The sequence below is a fragment of the Schistocerca serialis genome, chromosome 1 (genome assembly GCF_023864345.2).
Source record: "Schistocerca serialis cubense isolate TAMUIC-IGC-003099 chromosome 1, iqSchSeri2.2, whole genome shotgun sequence".
In the NCBI taxonomy this organism is placed as follows: domain Eukaryota; kingdom Metazoa; phylum Arthropoda; class Insecta; order Orthoptera; family Acrididae; genus Schistocerca; species Schistocerca serialis.
The window spans coordinates 625,261,530-625,284,790 of record NC_064638.1 but is presented as its reverse complement, the minus strand read 5'-3'; the positions used below and the strand labels follow the sequence as shown (position 1 = coordinate 625,284,790).

Here is a 23,261-nt window from a genome sequence, read left to right as displayed (position 1 = left end):
GCAGAAGAACGACACGAGTGTCTTTGCTTATAGCGCTACATCGCCTGCAGCGCCTTACCTGGGCTCGTGACAATATCGGCTGGACCCACGACTGCAAAACAGTGATCTAGTCAAGTGCGTCCCAGTTTCAGTTGGTAAGAGGTGATGGTAATGTTCGAGTGTGGTACAGACCCCATGAATCCATCGACCTAAGTTGTCGACAAGGCAATGTGCGTGCTGGTGGTGGCTCCATAATGGCGTGGGCTTTCTTTACATGGAGCCAATCGATCATTCACTAGGAATGATTATGTTGGGCAAGTAGGGTACCATTTTCAGCTATTCATGAACGAAGATCGATGGAATTTTTGTGGATGGCAATGCGCCATGTCACCGGGCGACAATTGTTCGCGATTCGTTTGAAGAACTTTCTCGACAATTCGAGCGAATAATTAGGCTACTCAGATGAATCCCAAGGAACATTTACGGGACATAATCGAGAACTCAGTTCGTGCACAAAACATTGCACTGGCAACAGTTTCTCAAGTGTGGACAGCTCTAGGGGCTCCATGGCTCAGTATTTCTGCAGGGGAGTTCTAACGATTTGTTGAGTCCACGCCATGTTGAGTTGCTGCACTACACTGGGCAAAAGGGGGTCCCACACGGTAATAGGTAGTGTCCCATGACTTTCAGCAGTTCACTGTATTTACTGAGACATACAGCTCTATTGCACTGTATAATCATGACGCCATCCTGTTTGGTAAAATATTACTTGGATAGATTAGTACCTCGTTCGTATGTTAAGCAGGGTAGATGTTGTAATCAGGAATAAGAAAACTGGCAATCTAAAGGTTGGAGCGTTGAACTACCATCGCAGGAAAATACCTTCCTTAAGAAATATACGTAAAAATACTAGCACCAGCTGACATTATACTTTGTTGCACCAACACCACACACAAAACTATCAGCTTGCTTGCGAACACGAATACGATTTTTATTTGTGCAGCTGGTATAATCTTCGCCAGGATTTCATTTTTAATTGGTTATATGCTTTTTACAATACATAACTTTTTGCATTTTCGTGTCTTCCCAACTACAGTTGTAGTATTTACCTCTACCATTATTTCAAAGACTTTCAACTTCATATTTTCTCAACGTCTGTTTATTGCGACTTGCGTTAATATAACTGAAGACAGCATTACATTTCATACTTTCAGTTTCGAAAAAATTGTTGAACACAAGAAATGGTAACGTGCGGCGAATAATTTGGTATTACAAAGTTTTAGATAAATAGTTCAAAACGTTTTTCTGTTGGCAGCACAGATGCTTACAGTTCAGACTCTGACCCTGTATAATTTGATACGTCACCGAATGGCTCTGAGCACTATGGGACTTAACATCTGAGGTCATCAGTCCCCTACAACTCAGAACTACTTAAACCTAACTAACCTAAGGACATCACACATAGCCAAGCGGTCTGAGGCGCTGCAGTTATGGACTGTGCGGCCGGTCCCGGAGGAGGTTCGAGTCCTCCTCGGGCATGGGTGTGTGTGTTTGTTCTTAGGATAATTTAGGTTAAGTAGTGCGTAAGCTTAGGGACTGATGACCTTAGCAGTTAAGTCCCACAAGATTTCACACACATTTGGACATTTGACATCACACACATCCATACCCGAGGTAGGATTCGAACCTGCGACCGTAGCAGTCGCGCGGTTCCGGACTTACGAGCCTACAACCGCTCGGCAACCGCGGCCGGCTGATACGTCACCGAGAATCTTACCAAATCAAAGTAAATGCATGTAGATGACAGTTGTTGGGTATGAGTTGTCCAAAAGCCTGAAAAATCGATTTTTCCCATATATCTGGAGTAGCAGTCATTGGCAGCTCGTCATCAGCCGAACTTCGCAGACGTGCCTTACAATGGAAATACACACTCAGCGGGTCATCGACTTTGCTCATCTTTTTCACGACTGTGCTCCAGTGTGATATAGTACGTCGAGCTTTCCCAGTACTTTAGAGAAATCGAAAGTAAAATGTCACGAACCTATCGGAAATCATGTGACAGCGCCACCCGTCGAGCAACGGCATTTGTGCGACCGGGTTAGGCTGCAGCCAACGTTCGATTGCTTATAGCGCATACTCTTAGTCACTTCTTTTCTTTGTCCCACAACCTTCTACCAAATCCTTGTATTGCTATGAATCATGTCTCTTTGGAAAGGAATAATAATAATAATAATAATAATTATAATAATAATGATACGGAAATAAGGAAAATAATAAAATTATCATCTGCCAGCGACAGGGAACTTTTGGGACCACAAGCCAGAAATAATTGTCGAAAATGAGCATCCAAAATTACCATGAGACTTCACATCGAATGCTGGAACACAATACATCAGGCATCACAGTTTTGAATGTAAAGGAAGTGTGACTTGACATTGCCATCCCATGTGATAGCAGAATCCACAAGGAATAACGTGAAAAACTTTCCAGATACGATCTGCCGTGAACCAGTGAAAGTCGTACTAGTGATTCTCCGGAAGTTTGAAGCTATACCAAAAGATCTTAGTGTACACTTAAAAACCGTTGTTATTTCTAAAATATGTATCTGCCGAAATACAAAATACCATTTTACTGGGGTCTGCACGAATTATCCGCGGGTGCATCACGCAGTCCTAGACGCTTGGGAAGCGTTCCTCTATTGATAAAATATGAGCTCGAGTTCTGTCGACTCGTTTGCTCGCTTTAGTGTAATAATGATGATGATAGTGTTACAGCTGTGGCGAGGTACATCCCAGGTGTGATAAGCAATCGTGGTTAAATTAGTACTTACTTACCGATTCATTTACGTGCGTATGACAGTGAAGTCATGCTGGTCCAAGCGTGCTGTGAATAATGTAGACTGTGTTTGTGATACGTGCGTGAATAAATAAATATCAGGAAACGTATTCGTAGTTGCGGATGTGAACCACTGCATGTTGGAAAGGCGGCAGTGAAAATTGATGCCAGGCAGGATTCGAAATTGGACTTCCTGCTTTACTCGAGCAGTCGCCTTAACTGCCTTGACTACCCGTGTACGAATCACGACCAGACCCAAACCTTTACATATCGTTGCCCATGTGTCGCAACGTGCACTCGACTGTTACGTATATTCCCACCCAGAAAGGGCGTATTCTACATCTACATGCATACTCCGAAATCACATTTAAGTGCCTGACAGAGAGTTCGTCGAACCACCTTCTCAATTCTCTATTATTCCAATCTCGTATAGGGCATGGAAAGAACGAACACCTATACCTTTCCGTACGAGCTCTGATTTCCCTTATTTTATCGCGGTGATCGTTTCTCCCTATGTAGGTAGGTGTCAACAAAATATTTTGGCATTCGGAGGAGAAAGTTGGTGACTGGAATTTTGGGACAAGATTCCGTAGCAACAAAAAAACGCCTTTCTTTTAATGATGTCCAGCCCAAATGCTGTATCATTTCAGTGATACTCTCTCCCATATATCGCGATAACACAAAACGTTCTGCCTTTCTTTGAACTTTTTCGATATACTCCGTCAGTCCTATCTGGTGAGGATCCCACACCGCGCAGCAGTATTCTAAAAGAGTACGGACAAGCGTAGCGTATTCAGTCTCCTTAGTACATCTGTTACATTTTCTAACTGTCCTGCCAATAAAACGCAGTCTTTGGTTAGCCTTCCCCATAACATTTTCTGTGTGTTCCTTCCAATTTAAATCGTTCGTAATTGTAATTCCTAGGTATTTAGTTGAATTTACGGCCTCTAGATTTGACTGATTTATCGTGTAACCGAAGTTTAAAGCGTTCCTTTTAGCACTCATGTGGATGACCTCACGCTTTTCGTTATTTATGGTCAACTGCCAATTTTCGCACCATTAACATATCTTTCCTAAATAGTTTTGCAATTTTTTTTAATCTTCTGATAACTTTATTAGTCGATAAAAGACAGCGTCATCTGCAAACAACCTAAGACGGCTGCTTAGGATGTCTCCCAAATCGTTTATATAGAGGAGGAACAGCAAAGGGCCTGTAACACTACCTTGGGGAACGCCAGAAATCACTTCTGTTTTACTCGATGACTTTCCGTCAATTACTACGAACTGTGACCTCTCTGACAGGATGTCACAAATCCAGTCACCTAACTGAGGCGATATTCCATAAGCACGCAATTTCACTACGTGCCGCTTGTGTGGTACAGTGTCAAAAGCCTTCTGGAAATCTAGAAATACGGAGTCTATGTGAAATTCCTTGTCAATAGCACTCAACACTTCATGCGAATAAAGAGCTAGTTGTGTTTCAAAAGAGCGATGTTTTCTAAACCCATGTTGACAGTGAATCAGTAGACCGTTATCTTCGAGGTAATTCATAATGTTCCAAAACAATATATGTTCCAGAATCCTGCTGCATATCGACGTTACTGATATGGGCCTGTAATTAAGTGGATTACTCCTACTACCTTTCTTGCGTGTTTGTTTGACCTGTGAAACTTTCCAATCTTTGGGTACCGATCTTTCGTCTAGCGAACGATTGTATATGATTGTCAAGTATGGAGCTAATGCATCCGCATACTCTGAAAGCGACCTATTTCATATACAGTCTGGACGAGAATACTTGCTTTTATTAAGTGATTTAAGTTGCTTCACTACTCCGAGGATATTTACTTCTACGTTACTCATGTTGCCAGCTGTTCTCGATTCGAATTTTGGGATATTTATTTCGTCTTCTTTTGTGAAGGTATTTCGGAAGGCTATGTTTAGTAACACTGCTTTGGCAGCACTGTTTGTAGTATGTCCACGGAAGGCATTGATTGTTTCTTGCCGCTAACATACTTCACATAAGACCAGAATATATTTGGATTTCCTACCGGCCAGGTTTCGAGAGAAAGTTTCGTTGTGGAAACTGTTACATGCATCTCGCATTGAAGCCCGTGCTAAATTTCGAGGTTCTGTAAAAGATCACCAATCTTAGGGATTTTGCGTCTCATTAAATTTGGCATGTTTGTTTCGTTGTTTCTGTAACAGTGTTGTGACCAGTTATGTGCACCAAGGAGGATAAGCTCCTTCGTTTGTTAATTCATTTGGTATAAACCTCTCAATTGCTGCCGATAATATTTCTCTGAATTCAAGCCACGCATGGTCTACACTTATATCATTAATTTGGATGGAGTGGAGATCGTCCTTCACGAAGGCGTCAAGTGAATTTTTATCTGCTTTTTTGAATAGGTGTATTTTTCTTTTATTTTTGGAGGGTTTGGGGGTTACAATATTCAGTCTCGCTACGACAATCCTGTATTCACTAATCCTTGTATCCGTTTTTATGCTCGTTAGTAACTCAGGACTATTTGATGCTAAGAGGTCAAGTGCGTTTTCACAACCGTTTACTACTCCCGTGGGCTCATGAACTAATTGCTCGGGCCGGCCGTGGTGGCCGCGCGGTTCTAGGCGCTGCAGTCTGTAACAGCGCGACCGCTACCGTCGCAGGTTCGATTCCTGCCTCGGGCATGGATGTGTGTGATGTCCTTAGGTTAGTTAGGTTTAAGTAGTTCTAAGTTCTAGGGGACTGATGACCTCAGATGCAAAGTCCCATAGTGCTCAGAGCCATTTGACCCATTTTCTAACTGCTCGAAATAATTTGCAGAGAATGCGTTTTGGACAATTTCGAATGATGTTTTATGGGTACCTCCGGAATTAAACCTGTATTTATTGAGAGCTGAGAGTCTGGTATTGGCGAATAAATACGAACTGGCTCTGAGCACTATGCGACTTAACTTCTGAGGTCATCAGTCGCCTAGAACTTAGAACTAATTAAACCTAACTAACCTAAGGACAGCACACACATCCATGCCCGAGTCAGGATTCGAAGCTGCGACCGTACCGGTCGCTCGGCTCCTGACTGTAGCGCCTAGAACCGCACGGCCACTCCAGCCGGCTAAATACGAACTACCAGTGGTTGTATTATTAAGAAGTACGACGCTACGTTCCTTTGGATGTGCTGCAGTAGTCGGAAGACTGCATCGTACTTTCGTAAATAAATGTTAGTTTCGTCGAGCTCCTTTATCATATCTCCGTTATAGTTCCCCATGAATGTACCATAATGGCTATTATTATTATTAATGTTGTTACTTTCGAAGATACAGGCTTCTTTGTAGCGATACAAGTGTTTGGTGAGTGATCAGAAGAAAATTAAATGAAACTCAGTATGGGCAGACGAAGTCCGCTTTCCTACCTCCCGGTTGCCTCAAGTCCTCTCAATTGGTAGTCAAAAGCCTCGTAACACATTCACTTTGATTTTCCGTAAACATTGAGAAGCGCATCTTACTAACGCAGCGTTTATTATATCCACATATGTTCTGCAATCGTGCGAAAGATGAGTAAAATCGGTGTGCGTTTCCCTTGTACGTAGCGTCGGAGCCGGCCACTCCGCCGGCACGCCGTGGGTCGGCGCTGCGCGGGCGGCGCAGATACAGAGGGAAGGAGAGAAGCGTTGGCAGGCAGTCCGGCCGCTCCAGTGGCTGCCCGTTAAGCGGCCCACGGGGCTATTGATTATGGCCCACAGGCGTGGGCGGCAGCCGGCCACGTGGCCCGCACCTCTGTGCGTGTCTGCGTCTGCACGCCTCTCCTCGCAACACTCCAGCTAGCTGCCAGCCCCAAGTCGGTGATGGCGCTCTTCTGCGCACCTGTTATCAGGAATCGGACATTTAAAAGAGACTTGGAAGGGGTTGTAAACGGTCACTCAGCATATAGGAAAGTCAAAACAACCTTCGGTGAATTAAAAAAAAAAGAAAGAAAAAGATTCAATTGGCTCTGAGCACTATGCGACTTAACTTCTGAGGTCATCAGTCCCCTAGAACTTAGAACTACTTAAACCTAACTTACCTAAGGACATCACACACATCCATGCCCGAGGTAGGATTCGAACCTGCGACCGTAGCGGTCGCTCGGTTCCAGACTGCAGCGCCTAGAACCGCACGTCACTCCGGCCGGCTGAATTTAAAACCAAGGGCGGTAGCACTAAGAGTGGTATGGGAATTTCATTGTGAAACGCAGAGAAGAGAGCGGGTAGGGGGCAGGTGGAAAGAACACTCTGAAGGCCTCTATGAGTGGTTGGACTTTCCTCATGATGCCATACAAGAAGAAACAGAAGTCGTTATGGAAGAGATAGGGGATCCAATATTAAAATTAGAATTTAAATGAGCTTAGGAAGGCTTGCGATACAATAAGGGAGATGGGATCGAAAATATGACATAATAATTTCTAAAATCATTGAGGGAAGTGCAAACAAAACGACTATTCACTATGGTATTCGGAGCCTATGAGACTGGCGATATACTAGCAGATCTTAGGAGAAACATCATCCACACAATTCCGAAGAATACAAGAGTCGACAAGTGAGAGAATTGTCGCTAAATCATCATAACAGACCCTGGATCCAAGTTGCTGACAAGAGCAACATACAGAAGAAAGGAAAGGAAAACTGTTAGGTGATGATCAGTTTAGCTTTGGGAAAGAGACTCAGTTCTGACGTTGTGGCTGATAATGAAAGCAAGAGGAAAGAAACATCGACCAGTAAATATACATGGTACAAGATGTTCGAAAATCTGAGAAAAATAGGGGTAGACCAAGGTGGGTAATAAAGAATATGTTCAAGAATCAAGAGGGAACTGTAAGAGTGGGTACGATCACCGAAGTGGTCAGATTAAAAAGGGAGTAATCTTTTGGCCCTGCTGTTTAATCTATACGTCGAAGGAGTGATGATGGAAATAAAACAAAGGTTCTACAGTGCGTTTGAAATTCAATGTTAAAGGATATTAATGGTAAAATTCGCTGATGACGTTGCAGTCCTCTGTGAAAGTGAAGCAGAATTATAGGATATGGTGAGTAAATCGAAGAAAGACGAAAGTAATGAGAAGTAGTAGAAATGAGAATACAGAAACTGAACATCAGAATTGACAGCAGAGTAACCCACGACGGACGGAGCAAGGAGGACGTAAGAAGCAGACTAGCACAGACAAAAACGGCGTTCCTGACCAAGAGAAGTGTACTAGTTTCGAAGACAAACCTTAATTTGTGAAAGAAATTTCTGAGAACGTACTTTTGTGAAACGTGGACTGTCAGAAAGTAGGAACAGAACAGAATCGAAGCATATGAGATGAGGTGCTACAGAACGTTGAAAATTTGGTGGACTTAAAGAGTAAGGAATGAGGAGATTCTACGCAGGACCGATGAGGAAGAGAGTACAGTATCGAGAACACTGACAGAAAGGAAGGAGAGGATCACAGGGCACTTGTTTATTTCAGACATCAGGCAATTAAAAATGTAAATGTCGTGTGACTAGGGCCTCCCGTCGGGTAGACTGTTCGCCGGCTCAAGTTTTTCGATTTCACACCACTTCGGCGATTTGCGCGTCGAATCGGGGAATAACTTCCATGGTACTGGAGGGAACTGCAGAGGGTAGAAGCTGTAGAGGAAGACAGAGGTTGCAATACAGCCAACAGATAATTGAGAACGTAGGTAGCAAGTGCTACTATGAGGTGAAAAGGTCGGCGTACGAGAGAAATTGAAAAAAAAAAAATAAAAAGACGACTGAAGTAGCGCATATTGAATTATACTAAAATGATCGGAAAACTCCTACGAGGGAGCTTTAACGTTCCAAAATTTATGAGCGTGTTGAATTAAGATTGAAATTTCAAGGAAAATGCAGAGTTACTCAGTATTTCAGATCGTCCTGTTTCTTTATTGGCTCTTTCTACCACAGAAATACAGAGTATCCCCTGTTTTCGCACTCTGTTTCGCTCTGAAAGGAATTCTCTTAAAATGGACAAAGTCTATATGTAGCGCCACAAGACTGTGTGCAGACTTTCACTACAATTAATTTGCCCCTGCCAAGCTCGGGAGTTCTCGCACTGGAACTTTCCTCGTAGACAATCTCGAGAGACAGACAGCGGTGTACTTGACATGCACCAGCGTGAAACCGCTTGGCAGTTGAGTTTATGACCACTGGAACGAGATCTACCGGGCACGATGACATCTGCAGGTGCACACTACGGCACCCATGATGTGTGCCTTCACGACAGAAGTTCCGTAGTGTCAGACTGCTACGATCTCTACAGTTAAGTACAAAGTGCACGCGGCTTGTGTGTGTGTGTGTGTGTGTGTGTGTGTGTGTGCGCTCGCGTGTTTCCTCGGCTGTGAAATTACATACAGTTCTCATACAGCTCAATTTTATCGTATTTATTTACAGCTGTGCGTCGACACGGCCACCACGCAGCTTCTAGCTACGTGCTTAATATCGACGACGTCATATCTCCTGACCTATGTGTCGTGCAATGATAAAACTGTGTGGGTACATTCAGAGAATACGTGGGTATTGTGTGCAAAATGTGTTGCGAATGAAGTTTGTAGCAACGAACTAATAAATTTAAACGAATGCACGATACGGCAGTTTTTCACGCATCTCACTGTCTGTGACATCGTAGCTCCTGAACTATGTTTCGTACAGTGATACAATAATGGACGTAGATTCAGTCTCGTATGTGGATATTGTCTGCGAAATTTCCCTCTAATGGAGCTACTATCAAAGAAGTAAGCACATAAGTCAACAAGGGGTTTTAAGGGGTCTATGAATACCAATATGTTAGTGGATTACGTATCACATACTGTTTGAAAATGGCAGTAAACTGCTAAAATCAGTATTATGAAAAGTGTAGTAATTACGATGTAATGATGTAATAAATTATTATATATCCGTTTATGAAACGTGGGACTTAGGGAAAACGGGAAAAGGAGTGGATGGGGCCTAATCAGTTACCGTTGGTTGCACAGAAAACACATACACTTTATTTAAGGAAATAATTTTTTTTAAAATAATCATTTAAAAAAAATTACTGTAACACAAGCTACACTGACGGCTGAAGGCCTTATTAAGAAGACTTCAAATTATTTGTCGGCTGAAGGCCACAAGCAATAGGAATAATTTAAACAAAATATTATTTTAAAAAAATTGACACAATCAGACCAAATAAAAAAAGGGAGTGATCCACAGACAGTGCTCCAAGGATCGACCCGAGAAAAAAGTCCCTACAGCTGCATAAGCGGTGAGACAGGCAGCCAAGAGTTATGCTCTTGCAACTCAAACTAGGAACACTTTAAACGCCAATCAATCCTCTTACCAACTCCACCTAACGTATCATAACCAGTATATCATAACCTGTACAACTATGGAATAATTCAAGCAACGGCGAAGTGACAGACAGCACTGCATCTTCAGAATCCGGTGTTTAAAACATCTGAAGGCAGTAGGAACCACTACAACCAAGGTAGACCAAAGAAACCACAAACCACACTGCAATGAAGGAGGCTGTCGAACAGCACGTCATGCCGGACAGCATCGGCAAGACGAAGAAAGGTACACTGCCGCAAAAATACGCTAACCTCCAGGGCAGGTAACACAAAATTCAAAAACTAATAACAGGCAGTAGAAAACGGCTAATAGATTCCGTCAACTCGACATGCTCCACTTGCTGCTGTTCATCTCACAGCGACCCTAGAGCAGCAACGCACGAATAAACGGCGTGATCACCAAACAGTGGAGGTTTCACTACTAGATTAAAGTTTACTCAACTCGATGTGTTGCGTCTGATGGGACAACGAGGTTATGGCCCTCGCAACTACAGCCCCTCGATCCTGCAACGCCTGCGTGCCTCCAGCGTTCCCGGCATATCCGCGCGCTGCCGGACCTTTCTGCTGCTCCGTCCCAACCGAACTATTCCACACCCAACCTGGAAAACACTTCACGTCCTTTCAAAGATTGTACAGGTACTAGATGTCGATAAACGCTGCTGCTGCCACTCACAGACAGACAACTCTAACAAAAGTAGTGTCGCCAGTAAACAGAAAAAGAAAACGAGACTCCACTATCCATATTACCAGATGCCAACCTACCAACGGCACCAACGCGAGCTGCACACGGGTCAGTTTATAAGGTCATAAGCTCCCTTTTGACAGTATATCAATGCTTGTATTAAAAAATATTGATTATTAAAGGGCGACAAGTTTTGTTTGAGGTCTATAGTTTACTTCCAGCATTACTGCTCATTTCTATACCCGAAGGTCCCAACCGAAGGTTCTACCAGAAGACTAAGGCTTTCTTCTTGTTGTTAGTAAATGTTAACAACGTATTGTTTGACATATGATTATTGCGGTGTTTCCAATACTTGCTTTAGTAATAATGGTGTTTTTTCCTAAAAACAGAACGAATTGACAATATACCAGACAGATGAGAAACGCTGTAAAACAGACTGAGCACGTCCTAGAACACAAGGAAAAGTAGAAATAATTACGCATAAAACTCAGCGCGCTCTCTCTCTAACCCCAGTGTACGTTTTTCAAAGGATGAACTTCCATTCAGACTTACTGTGAATTGGAAGACAATTTTCAATAACTCACTGTCAAGATAGATGATGAAAAAAATCACAAAACTAAAAAAAAAGAGGATAGCACTATAATAAACACTGTGCAATGTCTGAATGTTAAAAACGTTTTTATCTCCACCATAAGGTGTCAGAAATTTTTTGTTTATATGAATTTCGTTCTGTTTTGTATTACCTTATTGGTCTGATCTGGCCTCTGGCTACTTTCAAATGCAGTTTCATTGGCGAGCTCAATCCATAAGAGGTATAGGACCAAGACGCAGACACTCTCCTCTCATTTGATATTTTTTTAAATATACCAATAACAGAAACATTAAACATATTAGAAGAAATTCATTAAACACACAACACTTGCACATTATTATAACAAAGAAACTGTAAGATGTCAGGATTAGTAACAGTGTATGTCTTCAGGCTAGCTGAAGTAGCATAGCTCACTTTTTATTACAGCGATAGGTTCATTAGATGATCCACAGTTTACGCAGGATAGACTATGATGCAATTTACCAATTTTAATAAGTGTCTTCTGGTACTTTCTTTGTGCTACCAGAATTTCTAGTGTGTAAAAGCTTACCATCTAGTGATGGTGACATAACGTTACAGTACATTTTCTTAAGTGTGTAGGCGTGCATTGTTACATTCTCGTGTGAACGTTTTTATTTATTATTGGAGTTTGAATTTTTCCATTTCACCTCTGGTACTTCGTCTAAATTAATATACCATATCCAAGTGTAGTAAAGTAAGTCAGGAACAGCATATGCTTAAGAGTGAACATGCTCTAAAAGGAAAAGTGACCTGACGATGGATTGTCGTAGCTAACGTAAATAATAATTTGCTTTATTACACTCACAAAAATGAAAAGCGGACGAAACAGTCTCATATATCCTTTTATCTGGAAGCCTAAAAGAGGGATACGATACATTTCGTACCAATACTCGTTAGAAGCGAGCATAAAATCATAAAGCGGACTGCTATTCTTGAATTCACGTCAGCCATCAAGTGTTAGATCTATCAGACTTCAGCGACACGGGGAATCAATATTATTAAAACAAAAGAGTGACACCACGTTTAATGTATTTGCCCTGAAAGGTCATTGTGTCGGCAGCAGTACGCGTTCGCGAATGCGAGAAGATTGCAGTTGCGAGCTGTTAATTAATTCTGTGGGTTATTGAGTCTAGCTCTGTGCTGTGTTTAATTTCACCAGCCGTCCGTGTTGTCTTTTATTTATTGCATCGAATGAATTCATTACGGAGCAACCTCGCCTCACTAATCGAAATTTTTATTTACTGAAATTCCCTCTTACCTAATTACGCCAAACACTTTCGCGCTGCACAATATTTTGTTCTCCGTTTTAAGTTATTTGGTAACGCACTTCAGTTTATAAGTTCGGTGCTGAAAAAGAAACATTGTCATTTCGTTGTCAAGATAGTTCGACGGTTACATGCGAGCAGTTTGTTATGTAAAAAGAACGTGAGATCAGCTGTTTAGCTCTTCACCCGACAGTAGACGGTACTTTGTGCAAGCGATTCTCACTGCCTGAATGAAAAAAGGCTAAAATTTCAAAATTACGAAAACCTTCCGATGAATAAACCCTTATCGACTACCATCAAGCGATCATCATCAGGTAACATAAAATTATTTACAGTAGCCTGTACTGTATCGTACTTACCCTCTGCCAGGCACTTGAATGTGATTTGCAAAGTATTCACGTACATGTAGATGTACTGCGTCATCAAAATTATAGTAAACCATTCTGTATCTGCCATCGAAAGTAAACTGCATCAATATTGTGAACAGTGAAATGCATTAACATCGTCAAATTACCATCGTACACCGTAATATTCAGATTCCATCCCCCTGTGTGGGTTGTGTCCTGCATTCTATAACCGCTGCTACTCTCTGCCTCCCTTCCATTCCTAGCTAATCCGAGGTTAAACAACAGCAGTTACGAGAAAGAGCCGCACAGTATAGATAGGCGCCAGACATTCCATAAGAGGTCAGAGGGAGACAAACTGTGACGTTGATCTGGATAGTGGTGCTGAAACCTCACACACAAGTATCGGAGAAATGTGTTAAAATCTAAAGGTAAGCCACCGCGGTCGGCTAATGTTGTGTAAGCACCGGTCAAGTGGAGGCCCCGTGCCAGGCCTTGTCATATGCAGCTTTCATTACTTTAATACAACGTATTTCCTGTTGGCCTCAGTTGCACGGTGTTTCAGAAATACTTTTACAAAATTTGGGGACAGGTTCCATACACCAACGGAAAGGAAAAAGTTCAAATGAACGTGTGTCCGAAAATCCTTCGTTTTCTAGTAATTAATGAAAGATGACGTTCAACGGCTTTCTACAGGGTGTTACAAAAAGGTATGGCCAAACTTTCAGGAAACATTCCTCACACACAAAGAAAGAAAATTTGTTATGTGGACATGTGTCCGGAAACGCTTACTTTCCATGTTAGAGCTCATTTTATTACTTCTCTTCAAATCACATTAATCATGGAATGGAAACACACAGCAACAGAACGTACCAGCGTGACTTCAAGCACTTACAGGAAATGTTCAAAATGTCCTCCGTTAGCGAGGATACATACATCCACCCTCCGTCGCATGGAATCCCTGATGCGCTGATGCAGCCCTGGAGAATGGCGTATTGTATCACAACCGTCCACAATACGAGCACGAAGAGTCTCTACATTTGGTACCGGGGATGCGTAGACAAGCGCTTTCAAATGCTCCCATAAATGAAAGTCAAGAGGGTTGAGGTCAGGAGAGCGTGGAGGCCATGGAATTGGTCCGCCTCTACCAATCCATCGGCCACCGAATCTGTTGTTGAGAAGCGTAGGAACACCTCGACTGAAATGTGCAGGAGCTCCATCGTGCATGAACCACATGTGTCGTACTTGTAAAGGCACATGTTCTAGCAGCACAGGTAGAGTATCCCGTATCAAATCATGATAACGTGCTCCATTGAGCGTAGGTGGAAGAACATGGGGCCCAATCAAGACATCACCAACAATGCCTGCCCAAACGCTCACAGAAAATCTGTGTTCATGACGTGATTGCACAATTGCGTGCGGATTCTCGTCAGCCAACACATGTTGATTGTGAAAGTTTACAATTTGATCACGTTGGAATGAAGCCTCATCCGTAAAGAGAACATTTGCACTGAAATGAGGATTGATACATTGTTGGATGAACCATTCGCAGAAGGGTACCCGTGGAGGCCAATCAGCTGCTGATAGTACCTGCACACGCTGTACATGGTACGGAAACAACTGGTTCTCCCGTAGCACTCTCCATACAGTAACGTGGTCAACGCTACCTTGTACAGCAGCAACTTGTCTGACGCTGACATTAGGGTTATCGTCAGCTGCACGAAGAATTGCCTCATCCATTGCAGGTGTCCTCGTCGTTCTAGGTCTTCTCCAGTGGCTAGTCATAGGCTGGAATGTTCCGTGCTCCCTAAGACGCCGATCAATTGCTTCGAACGTCTTCCTGTCGGGACACCTTCGTTCTGGAAATCTGTCTCGGTACAAACGTACCTCGCCACGGCTATTGCCCCGTGTTAATACATACATCAAATGGGGATCAGCCAACTCCGCATTTGTAAACATTGCACTGACTGCTAAACCACGTTCGTGATGAACACTAACCTGTTGATGCTACGTACTGATGTGCTTGATGTTAGTACTGTAGAGCAATGAGTCGCATGTCGACACAAGCACCGAAGTCAACATTACCTTCCTTCAATTGGGCCAACTGGTGGTGAATCGAGGAAGTACAGTACATACTGACGATACTAAAATGAGCTCTAACATGGAAATTAAGCGTTTCCGGACACATTTCCACATAACATCTTTTCTTTATTTGTGTGTGAGGAATGTTTCCTGAAAGTTTGGCCGTACCTTTTTGTAACACCCTGTAGTTACGACACAGTTTGGCTAAAGTATTCACCCCTGTGTCTCATTGTGTACTAAATGGCGTTTATGTTGCTAGGGATAGCTGTTAACATTCGTCATTCGTCTGTCTCCAGCATGTCCACTGTGTACATGAACTACAGGACGTGAATCATTTAAAAGTGCTCCATTGAAACGTAACCTAATATTCATTCCGTGTGGAGATAGACATTTATTATGTACGGCCGCACTAATGATAATGAACAGGAGGGTGCATGGGTGTAGCAGACGGCGTTTCCGTACCGAAGACAGATGAGTCATCCAGCATTTGGTTCTGTGTATCATCGTGTTGCTGGGACGGGGTCCGTAGCACCACAGACCACCGAACTTGGAAAACCACATATTTCTCGTATGCCTGAAGATTAAGAGCAGCAGATTGCACTGGCTGTCGAAGAAGAGCCAGTTATCATCGCAAGACAAGTGGCCCTGCCACATGGTACATCTTGATGTTCAAGTTCAAACTGCGCCTGCTAATCACCTACCACGGGAGTACTTTTGCTAATGGTTTGTTATACAAACTACTTATCCGTTGTTTGTTCCTTTTGTAAGACATCGTGGTCTTCTGACCTTCATTGCTTACATATTCCGCCCTCACAATCATATTTCGCACATCAATACGCTTCGTTCGAACCCAAACTCGATGAGCTAAAGTCAATGTTGTATGAATCCATGTAAACGATATGCAAATAACAAGTAAGCGCACCGTGGTTGAAATACTCGAGGCTGGCGTACACACACACATTCCAGACACAACGGTCACAGGAGCTTATAGTTTGGGAGAGCAACCGCACGCCAGGAGGCCGGTCCCGCCCTATCTACGTCAGCTGGAGACCGCCCGCAGAGCAGACAGCGTTTGCCCAACTGAAAGTACGACCCCGTGTTCGGCCTAAAAGCAAATTCCGCTACATTGTGTGGGAGCACCCAGCCTACACATTCTTTACAAATATTGCACGCAGTTTCAGAGATTTTCAGAGGGAGACAGCAAACGCCAAACGCCAGTGCTACAGATTTCCTGATTGATCGCCTTAAACGAAACACCATTCTCCCATTTTAGAAGAGCAATGCTGATTGGCAGACGGCATTTCTGACGCCTTGAGCTGAAGGAGTAATGGAAGAGACCGAAAATTTACCCCTTCACGTCTGGTGTGGATAGGGGCTGTCGCTCTTGGAGCGAGAACATGTAACGAGAGCGTGTGTGCATGTACGTGTACTCAAAGAGTGAGGAACAAGTCTGTCCTCAGTACTTCACTGGGAGAGCAACTCTGTCGAGAGCGAATCGGAGTGCGACTCTATATTGAATCCTTGCGATTAAGCGTTGTTCACTGTGTTGGCCGCCACACTTATTGTGTGGTGTGAATGGACAGAGTTATAGTTAAACTCCTGCGAGTGAATTTTTGAGTGGCATCGCGGTGGACTGGTTATCTGACCGGTGTACCACGCCAATAGTTAGACTAGGGGCGAATAGGAGTCCTTGACTTCATCAAGGCGTAGGGAGAGTTTGATTGGCGAAGGTCAATCCAGATAGGACGAGAGTTATCTTATTTGTCAGCAGCGAGCGGCGCAGACAGCAGTCATCGCAGCTTAAGGTATTGTGCGCTACAGCTCTTGTGAGCCCCATATTTCCTCCACAACAGTACATTTCACTGCATTTCACACGCGACGGCCTCGACCGTACCTAGCAACATTCTAACAGATAATTATTCAAGTTGAGTAGGTGCTTCTCTCAGCCATTCTGCCAATAACAATCTTAAACTTTGTATAGAAATTTCATTAGCGAATCCTATCCTTAAGAGGTAACTCCACATTCCGAAAAGAACCGGGAAATAACGTGTTCAGTTCATAACTAAAAGTGCCATTGTAATTTCTCAGAATTTTTGCAAAATAAATAATAATTTTCGTTAGTTTCATGTTTTTCTTACACTAACTAGCACTACTCCAGTACCCAAGTATCCCACTAGTTATGTAAGAACTTTTGTGAATATTTGTGTCATTTCTTTACACGGAACCGCGCAACTGCTACGGTCGCAGGTTCGAATCCTGCCTCGGGCATGGATGTGTGTGATGTCCTTAGGTTAGTTAGGTTTAAGTAGTTCTAAGTTCTAGGGGACTGATGACCACAGTAGTTAAGTCCCATAGTGCTCAGAGCCATAGCAAAATTTCTTTACAGCGGATGACTCCAGAAAATATTTATTGCTGAAAGTTTTCAGGCATTTCTCTTTAGAACGTTAGGAGCGTCTGTCTGACTTCTGTAGTAGTGTGGGGGTGGAAATTGCATCTTGCAGGAGCCACAGGGCAAAGGGTACATCTCAGATTAATCCGTTGCGCAGAATGATAGAATAGCACCCACTCGCTCACACTTTAGTTTTTTTTACAGGCGAGGTTACATTTGGAAAAGATGAAATTAAAATTTTCACAACCAACACTTACGGTCCGATGGCAAGCCTAATGCTACAGCACAGGCTAGACACCAGGATTTGTTTAAGATTAATGTGTGGGCTCGAATAATAGCTGACTGTGTAGTAGCGCCAAACGTTGTATTCACGTCTTAGAGGTGCTGTCGACAGGGAATTTATTCAGACCTGCCAGAAGATGTGCACCTACAAATAATCAGAAACATGAAGGAGATCCAAAACATTTCAGTGTCAGGATTCCAAATGCACTGGCTGATATCTACCACGACGAAAGAACAGGACGAGGAGGACCAGTTCCATGAGTTTCCTGGCCTCATTTCTTTGGATTACTATCTCTGGGGTCATTTTAAACAATTTTTCCATGCAGCAGCCACCCGAATTTGTGACACTGTTTCTCTTGAATAAATAATCCAATTTTTCTGAAGGTGTAATTGTTTGTTTGTCTGCATATGTACATGACATTTACCAATTTCCGTCCCATTCGTATTACTGCTTCTCGGAGCATCGTTTCTTTTGCCTTAGAGTGTATATAGTGCATGACAAAAAACGAAGCTTCCGGAAGAAATGGCCTGAGATCTGCGCATTTCGTGCATATAGACTCCATCGTAGAGCATGTTACGATTGCGATGGTTGCAATTCTCTGTCGAAGGTAGAAAGGCCACTAGAGTGCATTAGTGTTGTTCGTGTTTAGTGCTGTTTCCAGGCCTGGTAGGATATGTAATGGATGTTAACAACGTCACATGTTTGGTGATCGATGTGAAGAACACAGAGATGCAGCGCACTTATATGAGGCAGCATTATCATCAGCTCACAGCGTTTTGAAGGACGCCGTTGTAAGTTGCCTCTTGCCCTATGGTCGAGTCGTGCAGTATCCATCACTGGGAGGGGGGCAGGGGGGGGGGGGGCACTGGAACGTGACAGTGGCATGAGGTTGGACTGCATGGAAAGACGAAGGCGGGCATACTCAGGCATACTCATCTCATCGTCAAGGATCGACTATATGTGACCATAGGATTATGGTTGAATTGAGCACCAAACACGCCGTAACCCTTTCACGTCTGCCTGCCATCCAAGAACAAATAGTTGATTCCCTGTAATATTCCGTGTCATCCCGCATCACTAATCGGAGTCTAGCAGCTGCCGGACTAGGAAATTTCTGTTCCATGTGTAGGCTTCCGTTAACAGCGTAATACAAACGGCTGCGTTTGGAGTGGTGACTTTATGAGGAAACGTAACTGTTGGTGAACGGCGTCGCATTATATTCGGCGATGAATAGTAGTTCTGCACTACCAGTGACCTGCATGGTGGCCACCTGGTGAGAGGTCCCATTCTTCGAATGTTTTGGAGAGACATAGCGGTGTTATTCCTGGCGTCATGATGAAGGTAGCCACGAGGTATGGTTTCGGGTCACAGCTGGTTCGGATAGAGGGAACTGTTTAAAAAAAATCACTTGTATCACGTTAATATTAACGAGACTATGCTTGATGTCCGTGTAACTTCATATATGTACACACCATCGTGAAGTACGTAATTGGTTAGAGTTACACTCTGTGTAAGCCAACAAATGCAATAAACTTAGTTGTGCCTTTTTTAACCTATCTTCTAAGATAGCCGTAGCGCGCTACATTTCTCCGAACCAAAACTGGTCTTCCCCGAGAGTGTGCTAGTCTCCATCGCTCCAGTTCATTAAGCTCATGAATGTGAATACTATACACTTCACTTTTGAGATGGACCCAGACAGAAAAATCCAAACAACTTAGGACAGGTGATCTTAGAGGCGTAGGCATATAGTAGCGCATTGGATATCTCACCTGTACCTCACCAGCAAAATGTGCCTGTACTCCACATGCGTGTACCACGTCCAACAACCATGAGCCACCAACCATGAGACAGGAACAACGAAAAAATTAACATTTCAATTAAATCTCTATTACATATGACAATATTTCCTACTGCCGACAGTAATGACTCGTAATCAGTCGCAATTATACTCACGTATAGAAAAAGCAGATCACCTCTATTCACAGGAAATGTACATTAATACGTTCTTCAGAAACGATTAGTATTTCGGTCATCTCGGTTCAGTAGGCACAGAGTCAGAAATGGGCCCTGATAACTTGCTCGATGCGCGAATGTCGTCCTGTGGTATAGCCATCCACGCTGCATTCACCTCGTTCCAATCTATGGTGGTTGGCACTGGGTCACAGCGCGGCAACCGTCGTTCCGCCATATTTGTTTACACATCTTCGAGTGCCGACAAGACTGGTGGTCTGGCGGGCCAGGGCAAAAGGCTGACATCCTGTGACGCCAAGAAGGCACGTGTTCATGTAGCAACATGTGGTCGAGCATTGTCTTGTTGAAAAATCACGTCTGGGGTGTGGTGCAAAAGGGTACGGCTGTGGGTCACAGGATATTATTCTCATATGTCACACTGGTCACAGTGCCCTGGACTCACACCAACTGTGATTTGTGGTTGTACCCAATAACATCCCACACCATAAGGCTTTATGTTATGTTATGTTAACCGGGGACCTAGAAACGACGGAGAGGCTCCGTCCCCACCGTAGCTGCAGTGGTCCACAACCCCACTACGACTACCGCAGTCCACTTTACCCCTCCGCCGTCCCACACCGAACCCTGGGTTATTGGGTGGTTCGGCACCTCGTGGACCCCGCCAGGGTACGTCTCACACCAGACGAATGTAATCCATCTGTTTGCGTGGTAGAGAAATGGTGGTGTACGCGTATGTGGAGAACTTGTTTGCGCAGTAATAGCCGACTGAGTGTAGCTGAGGCAGAATAAGGGGAACCAGCCCGCATTCACCGAGGCAAATGGAAAACCGCCTAAAAACCATCCACAGGCTGGCCTGCTCACCGGACCTCGGCACAAGTCCACCCGGTGGATTCGTGCCGGGGACCAGGCGCTCCTTGCCGCTCCGGAAAGCCGTGCGTTAGACTGCTCGGCTAACCGAAGGGGGCCCGTAGGGTCTTCAGTTGGCGCTGTATTTCTTCTACGAATGCAGTCACTGTGATGCCACTCCCCCTGTCTGCGGTGAACCAAAATGCGGCCATCATTTTCAAACAAACACAAGTCTGCTGGTCTCCATGGCTCCAGTTCATTAACTTTATGAACGGGAATGCTACACACTTCACTTTCGAGATGGCCCCAGACAAAAAAATTCTGAGAAACACTATCTGATGTCATCCCTGACCCCAAGGACGTCTTCATACACCATTTCATCTAGTACATTCGTCAAAGGTAGGCAGAGAAGTGGACGATGCGCACGTAACCCAAGCAGTAATGAACGGCGACGGACTGTCACCCCTGATAGTGTACGATGTGTTACACTATTCCACTGTTTTGCGCCAGAGCCGAGGAGGTCGCAGACGGTCCTGCAATGCCGTTCGGATGAGGTGTCGATCTTCTCGGGTGGATGGTCTGGGTGGTGCGACCTGATCCATCTCGTCGTGTTCTGCGGCCTTCCGTGAATTATTCGGCACACGCCCGTTTCACTACCGAAACGCTTTGTCCCACACTAGCAGCAATTTCCCGGATGGATGCATCACATTCTCTCATGCCAATAATGTTCCCTATTTCAAACTCACTGATTTGTCGGTACGAATCGCGCATACATCTGCGAGGCATCCTGCACGTCTGGTCATGCCACACTGATACACTGATCCATTACCTTGGGTTTATAGCAACAACGAGAGCGAGAGGTACATTTTACCGGCAGGTGGTTTTGCGCCCCTATATCGACGTTGACCTTGAATCCGCAGGCCTACATAGTTCAGATGATAATCATATCTGCAGAACACACTAATGTACATGTCCTGTGAATAAGAACGTCCTACCTCTTGTCGTTAAAGATTTTTTTCTGAACATGAGTGGATGTCGTAAAAGGCCACGTTTGTGTAGCCTCCTCTGCGCGAACGGTTTTGATTTTATCAAGGTGTACCTCCACGCATGTCAGCTTTCGCTATTAATTATGACACAGCCAGTAAAACAGGTGTACAGCTTTCTGGTCGATGACTATTTGGTACTCTACCCTCGCCTGGAACGAGCGAACAGGAAATAGATGGGCAGCGAGGCGCTGCTCTAGTTCGGCGTGGGGCTGCTGATGGTGATGTACACGGTCTGGACGCCCGTGCGCAGTGAGCCGTTCATTAATCCGGTGGCGGTTCGTCTGTGCCGCCGGCAGAGGCAGGCAGAATCAGCAGCAGCAGCCGCCGGTCGAGGACGGTGCAGCGCCGCGCTGTCCTACACTGTGGCAACGCCCCCGCCCCGCGCCGCTTGCTCTCGTAATTAACCCGGGCCCAGCTGCACCCTGCCGGCGCCCCGCTCCAGAACGCAGCAGCGCAACAGCCAACGGCTGCCAGAGGCGATAGAGCGCGGGCGCGTCGGCTCCCAACTGACTACCGGATGAGTCCTGCTGCTTTGCTGCCTTTTTGGTGATCAACTGTAACACACCTGCAATGATAGGTATACACCTTCGCTAATCTTCTGCCTTCTTGCACTGTATTATTCTTTTAGTCATTCCGAAGACTCATTTCATGCAGGCCTCCACCCTAGTCTGTCCTGTGCACGCCTCTTCATTTCTGCACAACTACAACCTACATACATTTCAAGCTGCAATTCACACCTTCGTCTCCTATACAGTCTTCATTCCCCCCTCCCGACACACACACACACACACACACACACACACACACACACACACACACACACACACCCTTCCATTACCAAATTCAAATCCCTTGATGAGTTCTATTATGCAGTCCCTCCTTTTATTCAATTGTGCTATAAATTTCCTTTCTCTTCGGTTAGATTAAGTAACTTGCAACAGTCCAAAATTTTCAGGAGCAATTTTACATCCGATCTAGTTCCCTCAACCCCAGAGGTGGCCAAACGAAGGTAAAATGAAGCACTCCGTCTTCAGGCCACAAGTGGCCTACCGGGACCATCCGACCGCCGTGTCATTCTCAGTGGAGGATGCGGATAGGAGGGCGTGGGGTCAGCACACCGCTCTCCCGGTCGCATGATGGTATTCTTGACCGAAGCCGCTACTATTCGGTCCAGTAGCTCATCAATTGGCATCACGAGGCTGAGTGCACCCCAAAAAATGGCAACAGCGCATGGCAGCCTGGATGGTCACCCATTCAAGTGCCGACCACGCCCGACAGCGCTTAACTTCAGTGATCTAACGGGAACCGGTGTATCCACTGCGACAAGGCCGTTGCCAAAATAAAGCATAAAAAACTTTTAAATGTAGATGTATGTGGTGTTCGTGGTTGCTTTATGATGTTGTACTACTGGAGGCGACGTAATGCAGTCGTATAGTGACGAAGTGGTTTGCGGCAAAGCAGAATCCAACTTCGTACTTGTCCACACCAGCATCAGCGGGAGGCCGCCGATAATAAGTTGATAACATGACACAAAAGAAACTCAGACTTCAGCTCCAATCGGGAA

General features: G+C 44.4%; 1 pseudogene; it reads right to left on the bottom strand.

The window, feature by feature from the left end:
• Positions 1–22,915: 22,915 nt before the first annotated feature.
• On the bottom strand, positions 22,916–23,033 carry LOC126419704 (5S ribosomal RNA; annotated as a pseudogene).
• Positions 23,034–23,261: the final 228 nt, after the last annotated feature.